Here is a 22,479-nt window from a genome sequence, read left to right on the forward strand (position 1 = left end):
AAGAACAGCGTGCCTGAACGTTTAGTGACTTATATTAACGAACAAAAGGTTGTGACTTTGGCGAAAGCAGATGTGCTTGCCGACGAGTTCATGTTAATGCACAAGCAGACATTTGCACATTCCCGTTCTGAGAGTAGGACTTTTACGCCCTCTGCCACTGCTAGATCGCAGTCCAGTCAGCCCCGAACGTTGTCTCCACGTTCCAAAGAGGAGCGGGAGTGTTTCTATTGTCACCAAACCAGACATGTCGTTGCTGACTGTTATGTGCTGAAGAGCAAGCAGACCCAGCCTGTTAAACGACCAAAAGAAGTTGGTTTAGTGCGTACGTTGTTGAGTCCAGTGAAAATTATACCTGAAGTGGCGAGTAGGACTGACGCTCTGAATCCCAGGTACGAACCCTTTATGCTGGATGGCATGGTTTCCCTGAGTGGAGATTTGGGGGACCAGCGTCCGGTCCGTATCCTAAGGGATACTGGAGCTGCACAACCTTTTATCCTGTCCAATGTCTTACCATTGTCTGATGGCTCATCTTGTGGGTCTAGTATTTTGATACAAGGTATCAAAATGGGTTTTGTGTCTGTGCCTCTTCACCACATACACTTACAATGTAGTTTGGCCAGTGGAACATATAAGGTGGGTGTGCGTCTGACCCTACCTATACAAGGTGTCACGTTTTCTGGGAAATGACATTGCTGGTGGCAAGGTGTTACCGGTGTTGGAACGCCCAGAAATATTGCATTCGAATGAGTTGGCTCAGAAGTTCCGTGGTGCATTCCCTGTTTGTGTGGTCACACGGGCTCAGGCACGTACGTTGGGGGATGTAGTCGACCTGTCAAATACTGTGTTCACTACTGTGTTGTCTGACTGTTTCTGCCCCCGTGCCTTCCCAGCGTCCTGCTGAGGTTGACAAGCCTACTTTTGAGTGTGATAGATCCGCCATTGAAAACAAACCGTTACCAATGACTCGTGGGAACCTTATTGCTGCCCAGAAGGCAGATACAAGCCTTACCCAGTGTTTTGCTGCTGCTCTTGCTCCAGAAGTAGCTAAAAGCAAGGATGTGGCTTATTTTGTGGAGAGTGAACCCCTGTTGTGGAGGTGGACTTCGTGTGTCAATTCGGGTAGTGAGCGGAGTGTTGTGTTTCAGGTCGTTGTGCCCGCAAAATACCGTCAGTCTGTTTTATCGCTGGCTCATGAACATCTTTGGTCTGGCCACTTAGGGGTTACAACAACCTATAATCGAATTTTGAGACATTTCTTTTGGCTAGGACTAAAGAAAGACATAGCCAGATTCTGTCGCACAAGCCATATCTGCCAAGTCACCGGAAAACCAATTCAGGTTATTCCGCCTGCCCCACTTCACCCAATCCCGGTTATGGGTGAACACTTCGAGCATGCACTGGTGGATTGTGTCGGTCCTTTACCAAGAACGAAGTCTGGTAATCCGTACTTGCTTACCATAATGTGTGTTGCGACACGGTACCCCGAAGCTATTCCCTTAGGAAGATAACATCCAAGTCTGTAGTAAAAGCCCTGATCAAGTTTTTCGCTACGTTTGTCAACCAAGACATCCCAAGAATGTCCAGAGCCTTCAGCATCTTAGGGCGAATCTCATCCACACCCGGCGCCTTGCCACCGAGGAGCTTTTTAACTACCTTAGAGACCTCTGCCAGGGATATGGGTGGGGCTTCCCCTAAGTCTTAAGACTCTACCTCCTCCACTGTCCTCCACTGAGATATGTTAGTCGGGTTCAGAAGCTCCTCAAAGTGTTCTTTCCACCGCTCGACAACATCCTCAGTCCAGGTCAACAGTTCCCCTCCCCGGCTGAACACAGCCTGAGACAAGCCCTGCTACCCCTTCCTCAGTCGCTGGATGGTTTGCCAGAACTTCCTTGAGGCCAACCGAAAGTCCTCCTCCATAGCCTTGCCAAACTCCTCTCACACCTGAGTTTTTGCTTCTGTGACCAGCAAAGATGCAACCCTTCTGGCCTCCATGTACCTGTCTGCTGATTCAGGAGACCCCTGGGCCAACCAAGCCCAAAAGGCCTCCTTCTTCAGCCTGAAAGCTTCCCTCACCGCCGGTGTCCACCAGCGGGTTCTTAAATTGCCACATCGACAGGCACTGATGACCTTTTCACCAGCGCGCTGTCCCTATCGGTGTGTTGTGGGACTACTTTATTGTTCGCATTAATACAGTGGCCTATAAATGCTACGTTGCCGCTAGAGGGCCTTCAGTGTAGTGACAGCGCATCTGATTGTAGTGTACCCATGTACCAGTCGTTCTCTATTAAACCAGTAACTTATATCTTGCCTCCTCGTGATACTGCAACCTACTATACATGGTGTCAGAAGTCTACGTACCCATAGCCACCAAAGACAATCGGACGAATGGCGAAATTCTCACCGCCAGAAAGCTTTGATTTCACTCACCCAGAACAATGGCCGGAGTGGCGCCAACGCTTCCAACGTTATAGGACGGCAACGGAGCTCCATAAGAAAGACGGAGAGGTACAAGTCAGTACCTTGCTATATTCGTTGGGCAAAGAGGCTGAACAAGTCTACAAGACGTTCACGTTCGGAGCGGATGAAAAGGAAGATGATTATGAAACGGTGATACAGAAACTAGAAAATTATTGTGTGCCCAAAGTCAATGTTATTCACGAACGCACCAAATTTCACCAGCGGATGCAAAGGCAGGGTGAGTCTGCAGAAGAGTATATTAGGAGTTTGCATGAGCTGGCATCCACATGTTCATTCACAGCTGTAAAGGAGGAGAATATCCGAGACAGACTGGTCGTAGGGATATTAGACAGAGAGCTGTCAGAGAATTACAGTTGATGCGGATTTGACTCTAAACAAAGCAGTCGAGCTAGTGAGGCAGTCAGAGCAAGTGAAGAGTCATGTTAGCGAGCAAGGAGCTGCAGCTAACTGTAGCACACAGCTAGACGAAGTGGCTAGCAGCAGATACACACCCCGTGGTGGTGAGAGAGGGAGAACAGCAGGCTACGACAGGACTGGACAAAGAAGAGCCACAAATGCACAAGGAACAAGAGGTAACACACATGGATACAAGTGTAACAGATGTGGCAGACCTCATGGAAAAGCAGACTTTTGTCCTGCCAGAAATATAGAATGTAGAAACTGTAGAAAGATAGGCCATTATGCTGCAGTATGTCTCACCCGTGTGGTCAATGAAGTAACTACACCGCAAGAGGAGGTAGAAGTGAGACATTTTCTAGGAGAGATAAACCAAACAACTGACTCAGACAAAGCATGGACTGTGAAGCTGCCAATAAAAGGGACTAATGTAAACTTTAAAATAGACACGGGAGCTGACGCGACTGTCATATCTGAAAGCACCTTTCAAAGCCTAAAACACAAACCCCAACTGCAGAATGCTACGGCCAACCTAGTGAGCCCAGGAGGCAAACTGATGTGTGTACAGCAGTTCACAACCACAACCAGAGTAAAAGGTCGCCAGTTTATGTTTACAGTATATGTGATAAAAGGATCAAATGTTAACAATCTACTTGGCAGGAACATAGCAGTCGCCATGGGCTTAGTGAAAAGAGTAGAGGAGCTCAGTAGTGCTTGCCCATCCCAGATAGGTCTCTTAAAGATAGAGCCAATCAAGATAAGCCTGAAAGAAGATGCTGAGCTGTATAGTGTCAATACGTCTTGGCGTGTTTCGGTACACATGCTTCCTAAAGTGAAAAAGGAACTGCACAGGATGGTTAAAAGTGGCATGATAGAGGAGATCCAAGAGCCAACACCTTGGTGTGCAGCCATGGTTCCTGTCCCAAAGAAGAACGGAGAGGTGAGAATCTGTGTTGACCTCAAGCAATTTAACAAGGCGGTCAAAAGAGAGAAGTACGTCCTACCTACCATGGACGACATTCTTCCAGAGCTAGCCAATGCACAGGTGTTCTCACTCTTAGATGCAGCCAGTGGCTTCTGGCAACTGCCACTAGATGAATAAAGCGCCAAGCTTACTACTTTCATCACACCGTTTGGAAGGAACTTTTTCCATCGGGTCCCATTTGGTATTACTTAGTGCTCAAGAAATATTCCAACGAGAAATGTCAAAGGTCCTACAGCACCAGGAAGGCGTCGTCGTCTTCATGGATGACATCCTCATATATGCAAACACGCCAGAGGAACATGAGCAAAGACTTCAGAACACGCTCCAGACGCTCGAAGAGGGAGGATAAAAGCTCAACAACGAGAAATGTCTCCTGCCCCAGACACAGCTCCACTACCTAGGACACATCATAGACAAGGATGGGATCCACCCAGACACAGCGAAGGTCGAGGCCATCACACAACTGGAGCCACCAAAGAACCCCACAGAACTCAGACGGGTGCTAGGGGTGGTCCACTACCTGGGCAGGTACCTCCCACATCTATCGGAAGTGACAAAACCACTCAACGACCTACTGAGAGGAGACACGGCATGGGTCTGGAGTGCAGTACAAGTCGAGGCCTTCAGAAAGGTGAAGCTGCTCCTCTCAGAAGCACCAGTGTTAGCCTTCTATGATACCACCAAGCCCACAATAGTCAGTACTGATGCTAGTAGCCATGGCATAGGGGGGGTTTTACTACAGGACCATGATGGACGGTTAAAGCCAGTAGCATATTGCTCACGAACCCTCACGGACACAGAGGTGTGCTATGCACAAATAGAAAAAGAATGTTTGGCAGCTGTGTGAGCATGTGAAAAGTTCTCTAGGTTCCTCTATGGTTTAGATAGCTTTACCCTTCACACAGACCATAAACCACTCGTACCACTGTTCAACAACAAAGACCTTGATTCCGTGCTTTTACGCTGTCAGAGGCTACTTATGAGGATGATGCGGTTCAATCCAATGGCAGAGTGTGTTCCAGGCAAGCTGCTGGTTGTTGCTGACACTCTCTCCAGACATCCAAGACCGGCAGTCACCCAAGAGATTGCAGAGCTCATCAGTGACATCGGGGCACTTGAGGAGGCAGTCCACACTGCGTGGCCCATATCACCCACAAAGCTAGACATGGTCAAAGAGCAGACCGAGCAAGATGAGGAACTACAGATGGTGAAGCAGTACGTGTGTGCTGGGTGGCCCAGACACGCAGCGGACATCCACCAGGTAAAGCCATACTACACCGCACAACAGCACCTCTCTTATTCCCAAGACCTGTTGTTACACGGAGAAAGAATAGTCATACCTGGAGCTATGCGCAGAGAAATACTGCAGCGCATTCACGATGGCCACCAGGGCATCGTTAAATGCAGGGAACGTGCCTGACAAAGTGTCTGGTGGCCTGGGATAGGGAAAGATATTGAGAACATGGTCAGTAGTTGCAGACACTGTCAAGAGTCAAGGCCAAGTCAAAGGAGAGAACCTCTCATGACAACTCCATTACCAAACCGCCCATGGGAGAGGGTAGCTGCGGACATATGTGAGGTAGACAAGAAATATTACTTGGTAGTTGTAGATTACTTTTCCAGATATATAGAAATAGCCTACCTACAGAACCTGTCAGGAGAGACTACCAGAGCACACTTAAAGAACATGTTTTCACGCTGGGGATGCCCTGATGTTCTTTGTAACAGATAACGGCCCGCAGTTCACTGGACAAGCCTTTGACCAGTTTGCAACTGACTTTGATTTCCAGCACATCACCTCGAGTCCCCACTATGCTCAATACAATGGAGAAGCAGAAAGGGTGGTGCAGACAGCGAAAAAGATCCTGAAACAGCCTGACCCCTTCACAGCTCTGATGAGCTACAGAGCAATACCACTTCAAGCCACTGGAGTGAGCCCAGCACAACTCATGCTGGGCAGGCAAATCAAGTCAACGGTCCCCACACTCAAGTCAAACCTACAGCCGACATGGCCAGACTTCGAGCAGGCGAGACAAGCCGATTAAAGGGCAAAACAAAGCTAGAGATGTAACTACAATAGGAGACACAATGTCAGAGACTTACCAATACTCCATCCGGGGGCCAGAGTGGCTGTAAAGCTGGACAATGAGCAGGGATGGGTGAGAAATGCAACAGTCATACGACAATGTGACAGACCTAGGTCTTACCTTGTACAGACGGAGAGAGGGGTCCTTCGCCGAAACCGACGTCACCTGAAACCAATCACTAGCACTGCCGTGCTTCCACCTGAAGAAGGACAACCTGAAAGCGATGTACCACACCCACCTGCTGCCAACGACAACGTGCCAGACCTACCTGCTTCCCACGAGGATCTGCCTGCTTCAGCAGAGGTACCACAAGCCCAAGAGAAAATGACATATCGTGGCCGAGTTGTTAGACCCCCGGAAAGATTTAAAGACTTTGTTCCAGAATAGTACACAGTATGCATTGAGTGGCAGAATAATCCACTGCAACTGTGCTGGTGACTGGCAGTCTACCCAGATCATCTTAAGAGTAGGACTAATTCTTGTTTAATGACTTGTTGATGTTCAGTTTGGAAATGCAATCATTTTGAAATGTTTCCTAAGTTAACTTTAACAACAGGTTTCCTTATAATATGTTCATATAGAAAGCACTGTCTCAAAGACTCAAAGGAAAGGAGATGTGTTGTGGGACTACTTTATTGTTCGCATTAATACAGTGGCCTATAAACGCTACGTTGCCGCTAGAGGGCATTCAATGTAGTGACAGCGCGTCTGATTGTAGTGTACCCACGTACCAGTCGTTCTCTATTAAACCAGTATCTTGCCTCCTCGTGATACTGCAACCTACTATACAATCGGCAGCGGTGGAGTCTTCTCCCGGGAGGTTGGCGTCAAAAACCTCAAACCGAACGAAAAAACGATTAAGCTCGTCCGGGAGGGAGGCAGAGGCATTGGCTAAGATGCTGGGTCTCCCTTTAAAATCCGATATTGTGTGTAATCCCTGCTGCATGCTACGTGGGTCGTTAACACTTACACTGTGTGCACAATTATTAGGCAAGTGAGTATTTTGACCATATCATAATTTTTATGCATATTTTCCAACTCCAAGCTGTACAAACTTGAGTGCTTATTGGATTTGAGCATATCAGGTGATGTGTATTTGTGTAATGAGGGAGGGTGTGGCCTAAGGAGATCAACACCCTATATCAAGGTGTGCATAATTATTAGGCAGATTCTTTTCCTCAGGCAAAATGGGCCAAAAAAGAGATTTGACTGACTCTGACAAGTCAAAAATTGTAAAAAAATCTTTCAGAGGGATGCAGCACACTTGAAATTGCAAAGATATTGGGTCATGATCACAGAACTATCAAACGTTTTGTTGCAAAAAGTCAACATGGTCGAAAGAAACGTGTTGAGAAAAAAAGACGCAAATTAACTGCCAAAGATTTACGAAAAATCAAGCGTGAAGCGACTAGGAACCCATTGTCCTCTAGTGCTGGCATATTCCAGAACTGTAACCTACCTGGAGTACCCAGAAGTACAAGGTGTTCAGTGCTCAGAGACATGGCCAAGGTAAGGAAGGCAGAAATCCGACCACCATTGAACAAGACACATAAGTTGAAACGTCAAGACTGGGCCAAGAAATACCTGAAGACAGATTTTTCAAAGGTTTTATGGACTGATGAAATTAGAGTGACTCTTGATGGACCAGATGGATGGGCCCGTGGCTGGATCAGTAATGGGCACAAAGCTCCACTTCGATTCAGACGCCAGCAAGGTGGAGGTGGGGTTCTGGTATGGGCTGGTATCATTAAAGATGAGCTAGTTGGACCTTTTCGGGTTGAAGATGGACTTAAAATCAACTCCCAGAACTACTGCCAGTTTTTAGAGGACACTTTCTTCAAGCAGTGGTACAGAAAAAAGCCTGCATCTTTCAAGAAGACCATGATTTTTATGCAGGACAATGCTCCATCACATGTATCAAAGTACTCCACTGCATGGCTTGCCAGTAAAGGCCTTAAAGATGACAGGAAAATGACATGGCCCCCTTCCTCACCTGACTTAACCCTATTGACAACTTGTGGGCTCTTCTTAAACGGGAGATTTACCATGAAGGAAAACAGTACACCTCTCTGAACAGTGTCTGGGAGGCTGTGGTTGCTGCTGCACAAAAAGTTGATGTCAACAGATAAAGAAATTGACAGACTCCATGGATGGACGGCTTGTGATGGTTATTGAAAAGAAGGGTGGCTATATTGATCACTGATTTTTTTTTTGTGGAAATGTTAGAAATGTTTATTTGTAAATTTTCAGTTGTTTGTTCATTATTTTCACTTTAACAGCTGAAAATAAACAAGTGAGATGAGAAAATATTCGTTTTTCATTTAGTTGCCTAATAATTCTGTGCACCAATATTTGCCAAATAATTGTGCACACTGAGATACTCTCTTAAGAAAGACAAAACCTGACTTTTACTTCCTTAAATATTCAGGTTTGAGCTTTATTAACATTTTGGATTGAGCGAGAGCGCTGTAGTTGTTAAAAAATAAAATTAATCGTCAAAAATACAACTTGCCTAATAATTGTGTACGCAGTAGTTGTTTCTCGATTTTCCTGCTGTATTCTTGTTTGGCTGGCTTCGATTGCTTTCCGGAGATCATAGAAGGCGTTCTTCTTCTCCGCCTCGTCTCCCGTGACGAAGGTGGTGTCTCGTGCTGCAAGAGCAGACCGAGCGGAACTGTTTATCCATGGTTTTTGGTTTGGATACACCCGGACTGTGTTAGTGGGCACCAGCTCCTCAATGCTCTTCCGGATGAATATAATAGCTGCTTCTGTGTACTCGTCAATGTTGCCATCCGACGAATCACGGAACACGTCCCAGTCTACTCGATCAACAGTCCTGTAATGCGGCATCCAATTGGTCAGACCAGCAACGTATCCTCCTCACGGTGCTGCTTGCTTCAGCTTCTGCCTATAGGCAGGTTGGAGCAGGATAGAGTGATCCAATTTGCCGAACGGTGGGCGGAGGAGGGGTTTGTAGGCATTGCGGAAAGGAGAATAGCGATGATCAAGTAAGCTATCTCCCCGTGTGTTAACGTTGATACTGGCTGTTTACTCGACTGGTTGATTAGTGGGATCAGGTGTGTAACTGCTTGGTTTCTGGACACGATTGCCCACCCCTGGTCTTGAGCATTTGTCATATAACTGCCATTTGTCGACACATCTTACCCAGAGTGCCAAGGACTGGGGTCCTTTGTGGGTCAATTCAGCATTTGTTTTTGAAGACATGAATAGTAAACTCATGCAGCTGTATTCTGGCACGCAATCAGTTTCATCACAGATTTTTAAGCATTTCTTTTCATACCAGAAATTTTTATAAGAAAAGGAAATGTACTTCAGGATTCAAGCAGAGAAATGCAAGATTTTTTCTTTTCCATGACAAGTTTAACGTTGTTAGTGTAACCAGGTTAAAATTAATGTTTTTATTTTATTTTGTTTGAGTATGAAATATCACCAAATCCTGTCTGTGTGCTGTTATTTGTGTTTACTACATTTTATTTTATGTCATTATTTACTTTTATGTGTTTTACAACGACCGTCATATACGTGTACTGTCGCTTTAAGAGAGAGGTCTGATGGGTACACGGAAGACGGAACGCGGGAGAGGCCATTTTTGTTTTGTGGGAGGAGTCTCAAGCAGCAATCGAGCCGAGCCACACGTGTTTCTTACCGTGGGACAGTTTTGCTGGTTGAGGAGAACGTAACCTTGAGTATCCCTGTAAGAAGATACTGCAAGCTGTAGGATAAAATACTTGTTTATCCTTTCTTACATCGGAGTCCCGTGGACGGTTTCTACTTCTAACGCACACGAGTGGAGTCCGGGCAGGGGTTGAACTTCGACCCCCACGTCCGTAAGAAACACCGCTCCCGCTGGAGGACTGGACGGTTGTCGAAGGGTTTGAAACCAAAATAAATGGCAAGGTGGGCCAAATAGAGTCCTGTGTGTCCCCCCTCCTTCCTTGATCATGATGATGATGATGATGATGATGAGAGACTGAGGGCCCCCCACAACACCTGGGGCATGGCAGAGGGTGGTTCGTACGTAGGTGGGGGTAACATTGCTGATCAGGATCTTTTGGATCGCCAGTGTGCTATGGAGAGGGGGTACCAGTTAGATGTGGGTGGGGGTTTACGGCTAGATGTAGGTAGGAGTTTCGGGCAGCTCTTAGAGGGCGGGGAACCAGACACCAGAGCACCAGGACCTAGAGACCCGACCACATTTGGCACTCCTCAGTTCACCTCCACACGCTACGTAGAACGGGCCAGGCCAGGTATCAGCGAAGGGGCTGTGCTGGGTAACAGCGAGCAGCCAGTGGGTGAGTTAGCCATGCTCATTACTCGGTTAGCAGAGAAGATAGGAGAGTCAATCACTGCTAAGCTGCAGGAAACACAAATGCTTAGAAACACACACACAGACAGTGCTAGGTCTGCTGAACAGTGTTCGGAGACAGTGCCTAGTGTTAGAGTAGTAATGCAGACAGACGCTAGGGAGCCTCCTATTTTCAGGGGCGACAGCTCTGATAAGTTTACAGTTCATGAGTGGGAGAGCCTTATGACTTTGTATTTGAGGAAGCGAGCCATTCCAGTTAGTGAGCAGTCACATGATATTCTAGCTAAGCTTATGGGGAAAGCAAGGGACGTGGTGAGGATAAAGCTGCGCAACACATCTGTCGACCACATAGCGAACCCCCACATTATTTTTGATGTACTGAAGCAACACTTTAGTGACTTCACATACTCGAGCATGCCCCTGGCGGACTTTTACAGTACGCTGCCCAAGCCAGGTGAGGACGCTATGGAGTATTGGATTAGGCTTAATAAGACAGTGGAGATGGCTGACGAATGCTTGAAGTGGCAGGGCCGTAGTATTGAAGAGCCAAGCCACGAGGTAAGCATGATGTTTATCAAACACTGTCCAGATCAGTCTCTTGCCAATGTTTTTAAGTTCAAGTCCGCAGGGAAATGGTCTGCTAGCGAGATCCAAGAGAGGCTTGATGAGCACATGCTGGAGAGGAAGTACCGTGTTGCTGCAGGTGGACAACGTGAAGCAGGCGCGGTAGAGCGTAGGTTCCATTCACAGGTTCATGTCCCTGTAGTCGACGTGGCTCCCGACTTGAACACGACCGTGCCGGTGGTGCCATCTCCCGTCCCGGCTCATGCGTCATCTACACCATTTTGTGCAAGGTGTCCTACACCGTCTCCCGCACCTGTCTTTGGCGGTGATGACTATATGAGGAGTTTGGTGAGCTTGCTAGACCGTTTGGTCACAATGCAGACTCAGGTTCCAGTTAGCGCTGCGGTCCAGACACCGACGCGGACTCAACCGCCAGCTAGCGCCGCAGGGCGGGTGCCAGACGCACCGCAGCGGTTGTGCAGGGTTTGTAAGTCTCCGGATCACTCCACATTTTCCCACTGCAGCCGGGAGAACCGATGTATAAACTGTTTGTCTCCTGGTCATTGGAAGAGGGACTGTCCTCACCCTCAGCCGCCCAACCAGCTCCGTTCGCAGCCTGGTGGAAGAGCTGGTCGTCAGTCTCGTCCGTTAAACTACTAAACCCACACCTAGAGAGGGATGGTGTGGGTAATGTAGATGTATCCCTCACTGATGTCTCCGACCTGGCTCACTTGTATGAAGACAAGTGTGCCAAAGCACCTCAGGGTTCGCGTATGGTCATTCAGGCGACACAGAGGATTCAGGCTTTCAGTGACTTGTTCTATGCTCCTGTTCTTATCAACCAGAGTGTGCAGCTTAATGGCATGTTGGATACTGGCTCTATGTCATGCAGTATCAGTGAAAATGCAGTAGAGAAGCTCCGCTCTGGGGGTGTTTTACCTGAGAAGCAGCAGCCTGAAGAGAACATTGTCTTGATTGGCTGCGGTGGTCTGGAGACTAGGCTTGATGGTTTTTATGACCTCAACATGCAGCTTTATGGTGTTTCCTTTGTCATACCCACTCTGGTCGTGCCCGGTCAGCATGATGATCTGATAGTCGGCACAAACGTCATTAAACATGTGGCCCATGTACTCAAGAGTGGTACTGAGTACTGGGACATCGCGTCCAGACAGGAACATCCGTCTAGTCCTGACGTTGAACAGTTCTTGTCCATGTTCACGAATGTAGAGCGCTGGAGGGGTGGTGCCGTTCCTGAGAAGATAGGTACTGTTAAGCTCACCCAGGCCGTGACACTCTTACCGAGGCACGAGCACTTAGTCTGGGGCAGACTTCCTGCTAAGGTGCCTATGTCAGCTGGAAGCACTGTTGTTGTGGAGCCGACAGACTCCAAGGCCATGCCACGCAGTGTCCTCGTAGGTCGACTTGTCACACCGCTCTGGGGTGATAGGTGGGTACCCATGACTGTTGTCAATCCATCTGACAAAGCCATCACGCTGAAAAGGAACTGCAAGTTGGCTGATGTGTTTCCATGCTTGGCGATTGAGGACTTTAATGTTTTCCAGGGACTGCAATCAGTTGCAGGGAGGCATGAGTCCAACGCCACAGATAGTGCCTGTCCCCCTGTCCAGCCGGCTAGGAGTTTGTCAGAGCTCGGACTCATTGACATTGACCTCAGCTCCTGTCAGATTAGTGAGGCATGCAAGTCCCAGCTCACTCAGCTGCTCACCGAGTACCATGACATCTTCTCCAGGGACTCTCTGGACTGTGGCGAGGTCACAGGATACACACATCGCATCCATCTGGTGGATGAGCGCCCCTTTCGCTTACCCTACAGGAGGGTTCCCCCAGCCCACTATCAGAAGTTGAGACAAGTTCTCACTGATATGGAGGAGAAAGGGATTATCCGGAAGTCCTCGAGCGCATACGCTTCACCGCTGGTTATGGTATGGAAGAAGGATGGCGGGCTTCGGATCTGCACTGATTTCAGATGGCTGAATGCTCGGACCTTGAAAGACGCTCATCCCTTGCCACACCAGTCGGACTGTCTTGCCGCGCTGGGTGGTAACTGCCTCTTTAGTACGATGGACCTCACCTCTGGCTTCTTCAACATCCCAATGCATGAAGATGACAAGAAGTACACTGCTTTCACGACTCCCCTTGGGTTGCATGAATACAATCGCATGCCACAGGGCCTTTGTAATAGCCCTGCAGCCTTCATGAGAATGATGATTGGGATCTTTGGGGATCTGAACTTCACGAAGCTTTTGTGCTATCTTGATGATATTCTTGTCTTCGCGCCGTCAGAGGTTGAGGCTCTGTCGAGGCTCCGCACTGTGTTTCAGAGGTTGAGGGAGAACAACTTGAAACTGGCTCCGAAGAAGTGTCATCTGCTGCAGAAGCGGGTGCGGTTTTTGGGCCACGTGGTTGATGGCGGAGGTGTGTCTGTCGATCCCTCCAAAGTAGAGGTCATCTCCAACATGACAGTGCAGGATCTCATGGAAGGTGATGGGTGCACGCCTTCTGTTCGTAGGATCAAATCTTTCCTTGGTATGGTATTTTACTACCAGCATTTCCTCCCGAACTGCTCCTCCGTGGCTAAGCCCCTGTTCGCCCTTACAGCTGGACAAAAGAGGAGGGGGAGGTCGGCTAAGGATAAGAAGCCCCATGGCAGCTTCCGTAAGCTTACCTCCGCAGACTGGACGGTGGAATATGGGGAAGCATTTGATCTGTTGAAGACGATGTTACTGGAGTGTGTGGTGCTTGCCCATCCAGACTTTGAGGTGCCTTTCATTTTGTCGGTCGATGCGTCTTTGGACGGACTCGGCGCGGTGCTGTCTCAAGTGCCCCGAGGAGAGTCCAAGGCCAGACCTGTTGGTTTTGCAAGCAAGTCCCTCAGTGCCTCACAGCGGAAGTATCCAGCTCATAGACTGGAGTTCATGGCGCTGAAGTGGAGTGTTTGTGAAAAGTTCAGCCACTGGCTGAAGGGTCAAAGCTTCACCGTTTGGACAGATAATAATCCGCTGACTTATCTCCTAACGAAGCCGAAGCTTGACGCGTGTGAGATCCGCTGGGTGTCTAAGTTGGCATCTTACACCTTCGATCTCAAACACCTGCCAGGGAAGAAAAACGTGGTGGCGGATGCATTGAGTCGCGACCCTTTTTCCAAGCCCGTCAGTCAGAGGCTACTTAGGGAGCCCTACCCGGCCCTTGTTCAGGAAGCCGACGGGGTTGAGGGGGACTCTGTGCAGGATGTTTTCAGACTCAGTTGCCAGTCCCAAACACTGAGTAGTGCACGATCTGGATTTGCTTGTGATGCAGCTGAGGTCAGGGCTTTTTGTCAAGCCAAATGTGACTGGCCTGATGCATCAGTATTCACAGCACTCAGTTTGGTCCAGCACGTTCAGCATCTGTCGGGTGGTCAGGATACACTGCCAATGTTATCCACCGAGGAGCTCAGGTTGAGTCAGGAGCAGGACCCCTGCATCTCCAAGGTGTTGCCCTTTGTCGCTGTTCGGAAGCGGCCATCGAGGCGTGAGAGGCATGGTGCTGACCAGAAGGTCCTCAGGCTGTTGAAACAGTGGGAGAAGTTGGAAGTCAATGATGGTGTCTTGTACAGGGTGACAAAGGACCCAGTGTCCAAGCAGAGGAGGTCTCAGTATGTTTTACCTCTGAGTCTGAAAGACAAGGCACTGTCTGGCATCCACGATCACACTGGTCATCAGGGCCAGGACCGTACTCTCTCTCTTGCAAGGCAGCGTTTTTATTGGCCTGACATGGAGAGGGATATCAGAGCATATGTCAGATGCTGTCGGAGATGTGTGTTTGGGAAGACCCCAGAGCCAGCTGCTTGCGCGCCCCTGGAGAGCATTAAAACCTCCGCACCGATGCAGCTTGTGTGTATGGATTTCTGGTCCGCTGAGGACAGTAAGCAGCGGTCGGTCGATGTCCTAGTGGTTACTGACCACTTCACTAAGCTTGCTCACGCGTTCCCCTGCGCCAATCAGACAGCGAAGCAGGTCGCCAAGAAACTCTGGGATCATGTATTCTGTGTTTCCGGGTTTCCGGAGAGAATACATTCTGACCAGGGCACAAACTTTGAGAGCAACCTGATTGCAGAGCTTCTCAGGTTGGCGGGTGTAGAGAAGTCCCACACGACGGCCTACCATCCTATGGGTAATGGCGGGACAGAGCGGTTTAATCGCACGATGGGGAATATGCTCCGTTCGCTTCCGCTTCAGCAGAAGCAACAGTGGCCTCAGCAGATCCATTCTCTCACGCTCGCGTACAATGCCACTGTTCACGAGACCACGGGTTACGCGCCTTTCTTCCTGATGTATGGGCGTGTCCCAAGACTGCCGGTGGATGTTATGTTCAGGCAGGTTTTGCATGACCCTCACGTTGTTGATTATGACTCTTATGCTCAGTCTCTGCTTTCCTGTCTAAGGAGTGCAATGGAGATCGCTCAGAAGCACTCCACGGCTGAGCAGCAGCATCAGGCGCGACAGTACAACAGACATGCCAAGGGCACTGTCCTGTCTGTCGGGGATCGTGTTTTGGTTGCGAACCAGAGTGAGCGAGGGAAGAGAAAGTTGGCTGACAAATGGGAGAACGGAGTGTACACGGTTGTCGGTGTCAACCCCAATATCCACGTCTACAAGATTCAGGATGCAGAGGGGCACACCAGGGTGGTGCACAGGAACCGTTTGTTGGAGGTCAACTTCTTGCCCCTTCCTGAGTTAGATCAGGGTGAGGAGTCCAGTACAACCAGTCAGTTGCTTGACTGCGCAGGGTCCAATGAGGAGGACAGTGCAGATGGCCTGACGGTCTCAGGGGATGCAGTGGGGCTAGCAGTCTCATCACTTGGAGGCTCACCTAGATCTGAGTGGGCAGAAGCGGAAGAGTTCATTCCGTCTAGTCTGGTAGTCAGTCCTGTGGGGGCCACTGCTCAGTCTCCACCCAACACACACGCACCACACAACACACATGCACCACACATAGAGGCATCACACTCACTCGATGTAGGTGTTATATCTCACACTGATTCGCACACAGGGGCACCACCCTCACTCGATACAGATGTTGCAGCTCGCACTGTCTCACGCACACAGGTAGAGAGCGATGGTCGGGTTAGGACACGCACAGGGAGGGTGGTGAGGTCAGTTAACAGGTTAATAGAATCTATGGCACAGATGCCATTTCTACGGAGTGTGAGGGTTTGAACTTTGATGGAGGTTGGAGTCATTCAAACTAGTTTAATGTGAGTTATTAGGTGTCTATCAGACAGGGTTGTTTTGGGCCAAGTGCATGGTGTGGCGTATCAGGCGTCACATTGATCTAAGGGAATTCTGAGGCTTGATCAACCTCATTATTTTCTGGACCTCGTAACCGAGGTAGCTCCTAAGTTGACTGGAGGACTAGGTCCTTCTTTTCACTTGTGCCAGTAGTCAGTGATGGGCTTTTCCTTTCCTCTTTCTCTTTTTATCCTGCTGTCAGGATGTTGGTGAATTTCAGGAGGGGTGAATGTAACCAGGTTAAAATTAATGTTTTTATTTTATTTTGTTTGAGTATGAAATATCACCAAATCCTGTCTGTGTGCTGTTATTTGTGTTTACTACATTTTATTTTATGTCATTATTTACTTTTATGTGTTTTACAACGACCGTCATATACGTGTACTGTCGCTTTAAGAGAGAGGTCTGATGGGTACACGGAAGACGGAACGCGGGAGAGGCCATTTTTGTTTTGTGGGAGGAGTCTCAAGCAGCAATCGAGCCGAGCCACACGTGTTTCTTACCGTGGGACAGTTTTGCTGGTTGAGGAGAACGTAACCTTGAGTATCCCTGTAAGAAGATACTGCAAGCTGTAGGATAAAATACTTGTTTATCCTTTCTTACATCGGAGTCCCGTGGACGGTTTCTACTTCTAACGCACACGAGTGGAGTCCGGGCAGTGGTTGAACTTCGACCCCCACGTCCGTAAGAAACACCGCTCCCGCTGGAGGACTGGACGGTTGTCGAAGGGTTTGAAACCAAAATAAATGGCAAGGTGGGCCAAATAGAGTCCTGTGTGTCCCCCCTCCTTCCTTGATCATGATGATGATGATGATGATGATGAGAGACTGAGGGCCCCCCACAACACCTGGGGCCCCACCCAAAATAGAACACAACGCAGAGCTAATGATGAGAGTGACGGGCATGCAGCAGGCTGACCAGCATAGAACAGCATAGGACTGCCCCCGTTACATTAGGAAGTCATCAAATAACATCAGAGAACATTTGGTGACTTTGGGATGTGGCTCTCACAGAATGTTAGCTGCAAGGGAAATGACTGCACTGCAGAACAGTTGTACACTCACAGGGCTCCAGCACCACTACGATGTAACGGAATATAAGCGTTGTGTGTATAACAGCATGTTAGTCACCACTAGAGACTACAGTGTCAATTTCAGAAGAAGCAATTCTGTAATAGAAGAAGCTGAATGCTTTAGTATGGTAGAGTCCTTGGTTCCTGTACCAAAACCCTGCAACTGTGAAAGAGGGTCAAACTGGTCTTGCAGAGAACTTATTTTCTACAAGAAACTGCAGTGAGAACACAGACAGACAGCTGTCTATCATGCACAGACCAATACAAACATTGCAAAATTTCTTGTAAAAGTAAGAATCTCAAATGAATTAAGTGCAGTGACATGTGAGGATATTATAGAACTTGCTGCATCTGCTTTTTAACACACCTTGATGTGTCTTTATCAAGTTCAATTACATTATTTGTCACGTGCACAGAAATACAAAGTAAAACATGCAGTGAAATAAGGGGTGCACCCAGTGATTAAAGTGGGCCGGAGCTACCCGGATCCCGACACCGGCACTTCCCCTCCTCCCCCAAGTCAACCGGAGCTGAGATCCGGCACTCTGTAGACAGGAGTAATTTCAACCTTTTTGTCACAGTAAAATTTAAAACAAAAAACATGATGCAGCCAATTCACAAGCATTACAAAATAAATCGCAAATAAAGTCGTTCTTCTATTTTTATACTACTTTACTTTTTCTAAAAGTTTGAATGATATCGCGTCCTCACGTGACCCGCACCTGCCTGCTGTCTGGCTTCACCAGACTTGACATCAAAAGAGACTGGCTTCGGACTCACGGGTCAGGGTCAGTTCACCGCACCAGGCAGACAAGACTCGAGAGAGCGTCAACCTGCTACCTGCACTATTATCTTGGATTGGGGGACATAAAGAGTGAGTATCTTCAGTGTATTTCCAATAGTATTTCCAATAGTTTTGTCTAGCTCTGCTGTGGTTTTCATTCAAGCAACAAACGTTAGCGAACGTAACATTAGCTAGCTAGCTAACTAGCTATCTTCCACCCGGTAACATTGCTAGCTAGTTGCTGACGTTGCTGGCTAGTTGTTTGAATGCTGCTAGGCAAGCTAACTATCGGTAGCGTCCGGTAACGTTACCGGTAGCTAGCTAGTTATGTTTGTCCAACCTTAGCTCTGGCCATGCAATATTTTCATTCAAATAACTAACTAGCGAGCAAACGTTAGCTACCGGTAGCTATTATTAGCTTGTTTCAGCATTCAATTTTTATTGCTGAAAAACTGGTTTGTTTTATATTATGATTGGAATTGGAACATTAAATGTTGTGATGACTATTAGTAAATTCATGAAGTCTGTTCAGTGGCACTTTCAACTAATACAAAAGACTGATTAAAATGCATTTCAATTTTTAAATTGAACATGTAGCCAGTGATTTATTGAGTATGTAGTGTGTGTGTGTGTGTGTGCATGTGCTCGTAGGGTTAATTTCCTGATTTGAGACGCAGTATTGGGTCCGACTATCACTCCCGCACTTTTGCCCACCTCTCTAATACAGAGATCCCCCACTTACCAAATCCCACTTTAACCCCTGGGGGCACCTCATCTGTCATTATGTGATAAAAGACATAGGCCTAGTATATAAAAATAAAAGACAAAAGATCGCTGCATTCTTAAGTCAAAATAAACACTAAAATAAAAAAAACAGCTGTCTCAAATATGTGAAAGGTCGTATATGTTGAGAGTTCTTATGGTCTGTGGATAGAAGCTTCTCTTTAGTCTCTCTGTTTTGGCCCTAAGACTACAGAGGTGTCTACCAGACCCCAATAGCCTGAACAGTCCGTTGTTAGGGTGAGAAGTGTCGCTCATGATTTTCTTGGCTCTCCTCCTCACTCTTCTGGTGTAAGTGTCCTGCAGGATGGGGAGGGGTGTTCTGGTGGTGTCATCTCTCTGCAGGTCAACTTGGTCACGGGCAGAACAGTTTCCATACCAGGCGGTGATGCAACCTGTTAGGACGCTCTCCACAGCCGAGGAATAGAATGTCTTCAGGATGGAGGGTGATACCTTGAATTTCCTCAGCCTTCGGAGGAAGTAGAGCCTCTGTCTGGACTTCTTTAGAGTGTGCTGAGTGTGCTGAGTCCAGGCGAGGTCCTCAGTGATATGTACGCCGAGGTATTTAAAGCTGGAGACCCTCTCCACAGGTTCCCCGTTGATCTTTAGTGGGTTGTATCTTTTCCCCTGCTGTCTCCTGAAGTCCACCACCATTTCTTTGGTCTTGCTGATGTTCAGGGTCAGGTTGTTGGACTGGCACCACTGTGCCAGGTCATCTACTTGGTTCAGATAGGCCTGTTCGTTTTTGTTGGAAATCAGGCCTATTACCACGGTGTTGTCTGCAAATTTGATGATGGAGGTGGAGCTGTCCGTGGCTTTGCAGTCATGTGTGTAGATGTTGTACAGCAGATGGCTCAGCACACAACCCTGAGGAGCGCCTGTGCTGAGGATCAATGTTCCGGAGGTTAGGCCGCCCACCCTAACCACCTGGGTTAGGGTGGGCGGCCTAACCTTTCTCTTCAGTGAGAAAGTTCTACACCCAATTGCCTCATGTTCGTGACCAGATTGAGATGTGTGAAAGATGTATGTAAACACTAGCTGGTTAGCGTAGGATTTTAAGACCCGGTCAGGGATCTCGTCAGGCCCTGCAGCTTTCTTGCCATTTACCCCCCTAAGGACCCTCCTCACATCGCTCTCAGTGACGGTGAATGGGGGTTCCTCGCTGTCTACGGTGGCCATTTGGCTGCTGTTGCTGCCGTTAGCCTCGTAGCATGCGTAAAACATGTTCCGTTTGTCAGCTAGGGAGGGATCCACACTCATAGCCGAGTAAGGCTTGTTTTTAAAATCTGTAATGACCCATAGTCCATTCCACACGCGAGCGGAGTCACCTTCATTAAAGTCGGCTTCCACTTTGTCCTTATAGCGCCGCTTAGACTCTTTGACTGTCTTCCGCAGGCCATAAGACGCTGCTTTATAATCAGCCATGTCACCAGAAATCAGCCCTGCATTGTAGGCGGTGCTGCGAGCTGTTAACGCTGATCGAACTGCTCTATCGACCCATGGTTTCTGGTTCGGGAAGATCTTAATATTGACGGTGGGAATGATAGCATTTGTTAGCATAGAGATGTAACTCACTGCTACTTCCCTAAACTCACTGACGTTAGCCGAGGTCATGCGGAACATCCCCCAATTAGCCTTCTCAAGAGCGTCCTGCAACATGGCTTCCGGATGGTCAGCCCAGCGCTTCACCTCTTCCGTCACCGGGGATTCCCGTAGAATTTGTTGTTTGTATTTTGGTAGGAGGAGGCTGGAGGAGGAGGAGGAGGATAGTCGCCTTGCTGAACGCTGGCAGGGGGGTGGCTTTATAGCGCTCCCTAAACTGCGTGTAGCAGTGATCCAGCGTGCTTCTTCCTCTCGAGGGGAAGTGAATATGTTGTTTAAATTCCGACATGCCCCGGGTAAGACTTGCTTTGTTAAAGTCGCCCACCACTATGAAAGCAGCCCCCGGATACCGTTGTTGTTGTTGTTGTTGTTGTTGTTTGTTTATCACCTGCTGCAGCTCGGATACGGCAATGTCAGCATTGGCTTGTGGTGGACTACAGACCGCTGTGATGATTACTGATGTCAGCTCGCGGGGCAGGTGGAATGAGCGGCACATGATGGAGAGATGCTCCAGGTGGGGAGAGCAGGACCAGTAGAGAACCGTAACGTTCCCTGGGTCACACCGCTTGTCGTTTGTCATGAAGCAGACTCCTCCACCTTTGGATTTGCCGGACTCCTCTGTTCTAGTCGTACGGAGAGCGGAGAAGTGTTCAGCCGGTGTAGCTGCGTGGTCCGGTACGGTGGGGGTCAACCAGGACTCGGTGAAACGCAGGATGTTACGGTCTGTAATGTCCCGTTGGAATTGTAGCCTCGCTCTGACGTCATCCCGCTTCTTGTCTAATGATTGAACATTGGCGAGCGAGTAGGATGCTCGGCCAGGGTGGGCGGTTCGCCTGGCTCCTCAGAGCCGGTTTCTGACCCCAGCTCGTTTCCCTCGATGTTTCTTGGGCCTTCTGCTGATCCCAGTGTAACCTTTCAGAGGTAAGCAATCTGCATTACTCTGGCTGACGCTTCGGAGAATCCCCGCTGTCTGACGTGACGTATGAGTAAATTACAAACAAAGAAATTATAAATAAAGAAGAATTAAAGTGAAAAAGAATATGAATTGAAATAATAGCAGCATACAAATTGTTCAGCCCTAAAATAAAAAAATTGGGGGAAATGTAGTAAGTGAGACGACGCGTTTAAAATAAGCATTATTGTGAAATATGTTCAGAGTTTCAACAGTATTTGTGAACCATAAGCCAGTGACCAGAGAGACCAGCGGGACCAGAGGGGGTGTGGATAGGTGGAGAGAGGTAAAAAAAAGAAAGAAAGAAAGAAAAGGGGGTGGGTAGTGTTGGCAGGGAGGTACTAACAGAGAAGGGAGAGGCTGCAATGAAAGGAGTGATGTCATCTTTAGGAAACAGCCAATCAGAATGCAGCAGGGAGCAGCGGAGAGAGGGAGGAGAGACGGAACTGAGAAGGGTGTGTTTTCTGTACCACTGCAGCATCAGTGCAAAAATCCTGAAGAAAAGTACGACTCAGAAGATAGACAGGGGACACAGACAATACGCTGAGCAGGATACAGACCGACGGAAGACAGGAAGGGGATAAAGAGAGGAGAAGAAGAGAGACACAGCCTGGAGTCACCTGAGGAGGTAAGACTCCTGGGAGAGATGCAGACAATAGAATAGCCTCCCACCATGACTGCTGTCCTCCTCTCCATCTCTGCATGTCTCCGTGTGCCTCTCTCTCTCTCTCTCTCTCTCTCTCTCTCTCTCTCTCTCTCTCTCTCTCTCTCTCTCTCTCTCTCTCTCTCTCTCTCTGTGTGTCTCTGTCTCTCTCTCTCTCTCTCTCTCTCTCTCTCTCTCTCTCTCTCTCTCTCTCTCTGTCTGTCTCTGTGTCTCTGTCTGTCTCTCTCTCTCTCTGTGTGTGTGTGTGTGTGTGTGTGTGTGTGTGTGTGTGTGTGTGTGTGTGTATGTGTGTGTGTGTGTGTGTGTGTGTATGTGTGTGTGTGTGTGTTTGACACTGCATCGTGTTTGTTTATGTGCACACACACACTGTTTCCTGTTTGTATGTTGATGTTTGTCTCATGTTTTGAGTGTCAGTTTTTCCTCCATCACTGTCTTCGGCTTTGATCTACTAGGGAAAAAAGCGCTTACAGCAGTCATCCACTGTGGTCTTAGCGGTG

This window comes from Lampris incognitus, chromosome 2 (assembly GCF_029633865.1).
Source record: "Lampris incognitus isolate fLamInc1 chromosome 2, fLamInc1.hap2, whole genome shotgun sequence".
In the NCBI taxonomy this organism is placed as follows: domain Eukaryota; kingdom Metazoa; phylum Chordata; class Actinopteri; order Lampriformes; family Lampridae; genus Lampris; species Lampris incognitus.